At 37.5% G+C, this 8,118-nt stretch overlaps 1 pseudogene; it reads right to left on the minus strand.

Annotated features, from left to right (window-relative positions):
* Nucleotides 1-2,123: 2,123 nt before the first annotated feature.
* Nucleotides 2,124-2,325, minus strand: LOC130027928 (uncharacterized; annotated as a pseudogene).
* Nucleotides 2,326-8,118: the final 5,793 nt, after the last annotated feature.

Raw genomic sequence — 8,118 nt, forward strand, 5'->3', positions numbered from 1 at the left:
AATAAATGTTGGCCAGTATTTCTTTTGCTCTAATTTTTCTATTTATCCCCATAACCTTTTGTAGAGGTCATATATCCAAATTTTAGGTTATTTGATCATGTCCATCTCTCTGTGCTTTTCATCTCGGTAGTTTATTCATGCTGAATTCTGACTTTGTATTGTGTTTGACTTAGCACTAACTCTTTGAGAATTTAGTTAAATTATTTTTTTTAATTGTCAATCTCTTTTCTTTTTTTTTATTGGATCACCATGTGATACAGTTACAAATGTTCATGAATACATTTCAATCATACAATGATGGAGCAACCATCCCTCCAACAGTGCACATTTTCCACCACCATTGTTCCCCGTATCCCTCCCTAGAGTTGAATTATTAACTGCAGTAATCCCTCACTTTTCTTTGAGTGACACTAATTTACAAGAGTATAAGTACACAAATGTGTAGGTTTTAAGAATACAATGTTACTGCACTTCCTGCCACTAAGGTGCCAATATCTTTCTACCACAGAAAATAATACCTTTTCTGTCTACCCCACCTCCTTCTGTGTCACTCTAATTGCAATGATTTAAACAAGTCAGTATATTGACAGACCTTGGAAGTGTTAATATTGAAGGAACTTGACCTGGTTCACTCATGATTCAGAGATAGATTTCATCTTGCTCCTGTTGATATTAGAATACACTATTTCCCTCATCCAAAAGTACAGCTGTCATATGAAGCTTTAAATCAAAATGGCTTAAAATGAATAGGTAATCACCAATAATATAGAAAAGACTATTAATATTCATTCCTAGATCCCCCCAAAAATCTATCAAATTATACTGAGTAGCACACAAAACTTAAAATAGCACATTCTAAAATCAGATATGATTAAGTGCACACCTATAAAAAGTAGTTCCAAAGAGTTTCTGACCTTACTGCTTGGGCACAAAGCAGCGAAAAGCTTCTGCAGAATAAACTGAAAGCTATTTTCACTCTGTGGCTTATTATAAAAGACGACATCTTAAGATTTCCCAGTTAGTTAAAACAAGTACTTAGGCAGCTATTTCAGAAAGCAATGTGGCTTTCTGAAATAGTTAAATAACTAAAATCTTTAAAAAGTGAGGAATATGAACTAGCTTAACTTCTGTTTTAAAAAAATAAAAGAATAACTCTAGTGTATCTTTTAGTAATTTCACTCCTGAATACCTACACAGTCAAAATTTGATTTTGATTGATTATAAAGTCAAAATCCCACGAATTTGAAGAGACAAATGCAAACCTATGGTTATTGTGATTTTTTTCAATAGTCAAGATCTATTGAAATGCCCAATAACAGATTAGTAGATGTTTTATATATTTATATATGTATATATGTATGCATATACAGAGAGACATATTGCATAAAGATACCTAGTGGAATGTTATTTAGTCACAAGATGAAAGTTTGCTTTTTGCTGAAACATGGGTGCAACTGAAGAGCTTCTTACTAATTTAAATAAGTCAGAAGAAGAAAGGCATATGAATGATTGACATACCAGGTAACTTCACTCCTATGTGGTATATCAAAACAAAGAAATAGATAATGTCCAAAAATTTAAAAAACAAACAAAAGAATACCAGACTCCATACTGATGGCAGAATTGAGGAAAGAGACTAGGGAACAATCCAAGAAATCAAATCTGAAATGCTAACCCATAGTGAGCTGTATCTTCCAGTGATCTCTAGCTCTTGGTCTTAATGATCCTATAGTTTGTGGCTTTATCATATACAGTATGACCAACACCTATTCACGCGTCCCCGCCCTTTCCAGCACAGCTATTACCACAGGACTGCTACCTTTCCCCTCCAAAGTGTCCAGATAATTTTTTGCTTGTATCTAAAATTAGTTTGATTTCTTTTTCTTGCCGTTGCTTACGAATTCTTTTCACGTTTGGCCTATCCATTCCTTGTCAATGAGTGATAGTTGTTGCCAACATGTTTTCTTGTTCCTCTTCACAGTAGAGATGGTCACCCCAGTGATTTTATATGAAAATTTTAGCTCAAAAACACTCCATAGTATACATTTACACATCCTTTGTGAAGGCACCTGCAATCCTGACCTCTATGAAAAAGACCTTTGTGGTGTTTATTTTTCCTTTCTTTGTGGTCTTTTGGATACAAATTATTGCAAATTTGATTCAAAAGAAAGACAAACTCTTCAATGTTAACCCTAGCTCAAGTTAGCTTAGTCACTAACTTATCCTAAAATTTAAAATGCGGTACTGGAAGTCTCTCCATTGGACATGTAGATATTACACTTGATACTACTACATTTGATCTTAGCCAAAAGTCCGAGAAGCGATCAAAAACAGGACCTGTATATATACTTTACTTACTAAACCAGAGAGGTGCCCAGGACCTGTAACAGTGGCTGAAAGTGTACCAGTATCCCCACTCCAAAATATCTTTTCTTTCCTTTTCTGCAAAGGAGCAGGATAATCAGGGCTTTTGAAACATCAGGTCACAACAACCCAAGAGCAGTTAACTATTTGCTACAGTTTCCTGTCTTTTTCCAAGTGTTGACGTCAATTATGAGTACTGACTTCCCAGGGATAATTTTAGCCAGCACATAATCTATATCTACTGAAAGGTAAGGTTCAAGAAACGTGTAAGTATACAGAGCCTCTAATTCTTTGCTATAGAACAATTAGTATTTGGGATGTGTTACTATTATTAGTCATTTAACATTTAGCATGGCATGTGTTTTAGTACCTGTTGCTTGCAAAATTTTGCCTAAATAAAATGCTTTATTTCTTTTAAGGCATATAGTTTCCTTCTGATGGTTCACGATCACGATCACGACCAACCTGTTGTTCGTCGATTGCCTCGAGCAGGTGCCAGTAACGTCTTCTTCGCCCTAGCCCTGAGATTTTTTTTTTAAAGTGCCATATTCAAGGCTTTTTCAGGGTTAGGAGAATGAGACCCATCATTGTTACTGGTATTTGGCATATTGGGTATACCACGGGGAGTTTGCCAGACTCTGCCGTGTGGGCATGTTACATTTGGTAGCCTGCCAGTTTGACCAAATTAGGAATGAGATGATAAGACGTCGCGCGGCCGCGAATGCCTTGTTCTCTCCCAGGAGCTGAGTGTGATGATCTCTGGATCCTGGCCATTGTTGGAGTTACACGGCAGTTGGTGGGTGTAACTGTCTAGTTACTGGCAGGTCCAGTCCCAAACTGTGCAGGCTTGGAGATCTCAGCCCCGGGTCCCACACACCTGGGTTCCTCTGTCAGTTCTTTTATGCGTGAGGCTCATCCAAGTGTGTGGAGAGTGGTCCCAGCATGGCCTTGGCTGGGCCTCGGTGGTCTTCAGCTGTTGGGCCCTGGTGGAGACAGTCAGGCATTTGAGTTGAGAATGAAAATATTTGGTTTATGGATAAGACAAACAAAATTACCTGCTTTCTTCCTGGAGAGCCAGCCAATTTGACACACTTATCCTCTAACTTCTTGAGAGTTGTGGATTACAAGTTGTGGACTTTTATTAGCCAAGTATTTATCCATTCATGTATAGTTCTAAGGTCTAGTTTAAGCACTTCCTGTTTTCATCAATATAACAAATCAACCCACTTTTTATTTTACATAAGAATTTATTACATTGAATATAAAGCATGTGTTCAATACTTCCGTGTATATAGTTGTGTAATTATTTTGTGATTATGCTTTGTGTTTTGAAATCGCTTTTATGATTCATTAAATTAGGAAATTTGCCCTTTCTTTTTATATGCAAAATGTAAATACACACTTATTCTTCCTTTTTTAGAGAGAGAGAGAAAGAAAGTGAAAGAGAAAGAAATAGAAGATAAATGCCTGCCATAGAGAGGATGATAGGAGGGAAACTGGGGACACTGGCACTGGGAAATGTACTCTGGTGGAGAGATTGGTGTTGGAACACTGTATGACTGAGACTAAATTGTGAACAGCTTTATAAAGATCTATCTCACAATGATTCAATAATAAAACAAAAAGAGTTTTTGTATATTAGGTATAAATTGCATCCTCTCCTTATGTTCAACAATAAAGTATACCTAATTAAATTAGGTTAAAATTATTAGAATTTTTTTATTACACATAACAGTTTCCCGCTGTTTAACAGTTTAGACTTGTATTACGGTTTCTTTTAAGAAAGCAAAATTTGACATCAGAGAGATAGTACAGCAGGTATTTGCATGTTTTGCTGACACTTGTTTGATCCCTACAAAGCATATAGTCCCTGACCACTAGCAGGAGTGAGTGATCTCTGAGCACAGAGGCAGGTGTAAGCTCTGTGGCAAAAAAAAAAAAAAAAAAAAAAAAAAAAAAATCAATGACTTAAATTGTATTAGGCCATAATGGCAGTCAGGACTTAGGTTACACTGGTGATATGGGAAAGTGGTATGCAGATATATCCAGAGCACAGGCTCAGCAACACTGGAAACATGAGACCTAAGCTGCAACCACTGAACTTTGCAATGTGCCTGTCAAAGTGGTAGGTGGGGGTGGGAGCGGGGCTCCTGGAGGCGAATGGAGTATGGGAACACTGTTAGGGGAATTTACCCTGGTGGTAGGATTGGTGCCGAAATATTATATGCTTAACTATCAATAACTTTGTAAAGTATGGCTCTTTTATTTAATAAAAAAATACATATTTTTAAAAACCTACTTTACAGTTCTTCCTCCAGTACTTAATTGGAAAACAGTACAGACAAATACCATCGTGACATAATTTTACTAATTCTGAATAAAAGAAGAATTAGGCCGTAATTTGCAGTTGACTGCAAATTATTTATCCAATATATAAAGTTAATGTAAGAATGAAAAAATAAAATTTATGTAAAAAGTTTACTCGATGCCATGCCACAGAGGCAGGGTGGGATGGGGGCTTAACGGGGGTGGGAGGAGTACTGGGATCAGTGGTGGTGGAAAATGGGCACTGGTGGAGGGATGAGTACTCGATCATTGTACAACGGAAACCCAAGCACAAAAATTTGTAACTCTACAACTGTACCTCATGAAAAAAAAAGTTTACTTGATTGCTGGGCAAATGTTAAGCACTCCATATGTCTAAGTTACCACCACCATTATCACCATTATCACCATCTTATTATCATTAGCATCATCATTAAAAAAATTTTAAAACATGTTCTGATTTTCTTAACATAGACAACAAAATAAAGGTAAAGGTAAAGGCCCTCCCGTTGATCGTCGATTTGCTCGAGCAGGCCCAGTAACGTCTCCATTGGAGACTTTGTTGTTACTGTGTCTGGCATATCGAATACTCTCGGTAGCTTGCCGGGCTCGCCGAGAGGGGCACAGGGATCGAACTCGGGTCAGCCATGTTGGCCGCTTGTAAGGCGAACGCCCTACCAACATAATAAACTAATCATATTTATTTCCACTTGTAGTCATCATTATCACTATCACCCTGTCGTTCATTGATTTGCTTGAGTGGGCGCCAGAAACATTTCCATTTGTCCCTGTCACGTGCTAGAGTAGCCTGATGGCATATTGGGGGCTCTTCGGGGTCAGGGAAATGAGGACCATCATTGTTACTGTTTTTGGCATATCGAGTACTCTCGGTAGCTTGCCAGGTTCTCCAAGAGGGATGGAGGTTTTTGGGGCCGTCTCTAATCACCTGCTACTACCGGGTTCTCTGAGAGTGAAAACTAGAGAATAAGAGGTCTTCAGCTGCCGGGGCTCTGCTCGGGGCAGAGAGGGAAACTTAACCCACCCTCTTCCAAGAGGCCCCTGTGAGGACAGCCAGGCGCGGGGGCTAGGAGACTCTGCATTATTCTCTTCTGGAAGATTGTTTTTATAGTCTCTGAATCCTGGCCGTTGATGGGGTTACATGGCAGTTGGTGGGTGTAACTGTCTACCTACTAGAAGATGGGGGATCTGACTTACAGTCATAATCTACATTTATTTATATTTAAATTTATTTGCATTTTTCTTGTGTAATTATAAATATTTTCACTTATTTTTATTAATTTTTATTTTTTCCATTTTAATATGATATGGAATTTTCAATTCATCACTTTAGGTTATGTGGTACTAGAGAATCAATACAGGGATGGCCACAGCAAGGCAAACACTTACCTATTGTACTATCTCTCTGGCCCCTGTAATATTTTGAAAACATAATCTAAAGATTCTGATAAAATTGGTGTGGTTCACCAATTATTAGAGAATAGTTCAAGGTGAATATGGATAAGTATTTCTTCATAACTAGTGGCCAACCGGGTTTCATCCCCTGCACTACAAATGATTTACCACCAAGAGAGATACCTGAGCATGATCTGATATGGTTCATACAGCCCCACACCCGACATTCCTCACACCTTTTAAGATATAATGAGGACCATTACAACATGAACACACATGTTCTTCAATTACCAACATCACCACTTGCTTTTTCTCTATTTGTTTTAATCAATTTTTGACAAATCTCCTGAAATTGAAATGTTTATAAGATATATGATAAAATATAAAATAAAATACATTACTTCTAACATTGATGTTTTGAAGCCAGGATGGGAAATAAGATATTAAAATCACTTATTTTCTATTTTATATGATAAGTAGATTAAAGGATCTATAAACATGACACTCAATAAACAAGTTCAATCAGTTCATTTCCTGAATTCAGGGAAATAACAGTCAAAACAAATGGTACTGACATTTATCAAGTACATTTAATTAAACCAATATTTTGTACTATGTGTAAGTAGATTAAGTGTTTGAGAAAAGAAAGGATAACAAGTAATTTTGAGAAGAGAACATTTTCTACCTTTTTTCTCAAAACACTTAATAGAGAGAGAACAGTAGTTTAAGTGATGGAAATGAGTTTGTAAAGTATTAAACTAAGAGGAGAACTTTATTAAATAAAAGCTAGGCAGACCAACAAGATCTTTATCAAAATTATAAAATAAGAGCTGAAGGGACCTATAAATAATTGGGCACGCGCACACTATCTTTGACAAAAATTAAAGTCTGAAATAATTTATTTTGGTACTAAGCTACCTCCAAATTCAATGATTTTAAACAATTCACTTATTATAGCTTATGGGTCTAGCAGTTAGCTTATCTGGGTTTGGTTTTGTTGATCTTGGCTATTTTCACTCACTGGTATGTAGTCAGCTTATGAATCAGTTGGGTTTGGGCTGTATTTCTGAGTATTAGCTAAAATTCAAGTGGTGCAAAGTGGGCAATTTGAACATACGTCTTTTATCTTTTCAGAGACTTGTCCAAGTTGTTTACAAGGGTCGAAGAAGAAAGTCAAAGGATGAAAGGAATCTTAAAGCATTGCAAACCAAGTAATAAGCAATCATTTCACTGAAGTCTATAGTCCAAAGTCAGACACAGGCCAGCCCAGGTTTAAAGGAAAGGAAAATGCTCTCTGAATCGCAGCACTTCAAGGTCACATAGCAAAGGACTTGGGTACAATGGGGAGTGGGAAGTTGAAGACAGTTGACAAAATCTATGCACCTCACTGGGTGAGAATCTTGGTTTCAATTTTGGATGGCAAAAGCAGTAGGAATAACCTAGGTATGTGTGGAGGAAAGAAGCTCTGTTGGAAAATGCCGAAAATTTCTGATGCTGCACTACACTGCACTGTACTGTCCACCCCCCCCCCCCGCCATGTTGTTCATCGATTTGCTCGAGTGGGCACCAGTAATGTTTCACAGCAAATTGTGAAACTTGTTACTGTTTTTGGTATATCGAATACGTCAAGGGTAGCTTGCCAGGCTTTGCTGTGTGGGCAAGATACTCTCGGTAACTTGCCGGGCTCTCCGAGAGGGGCGGAGGAACCAAACCTGGGTTGGCTGCATGCAAGGCAAACGCCCTATCCACTGTGCTATCACTCCAGCCTTCTGATGCTAAATGATAAGAAACATGTGGGGATCATTACACTCAGTAAATAAAAAATTGTGGGAAGCAGAGCATCAGGAAAATATTGTGAGAGAAGCATAATGGAAATGAATGAGAATTTCTGAAACTGGAAAGTGCTTATAGAAAATGTTACAAAGTTGAATTGCACCTAAGAGGAAATGTGCAGCCTCTGAAATTAGCTTTCTAATTCTGTGTACAGATATCTCTGTGTTTCTTCCATGTCTTATG

The sequence above is a fragment of the Sorex fumeus genome, unplaced genomic scaffold (assembly GCF_029834395.1).
Source record: "Sorex fumeus unplaced genomic scaffold, SorFum_2.1 ptg000037l, whole genome shotgun sequence".
Classification (NCBI taxonomy): domain Eukaryota; kingdom Metazoa; phylum Chordata; class Mammalia; order Eulipotyphla; family Soricidae; genus Sorex; species Sorex fumeus.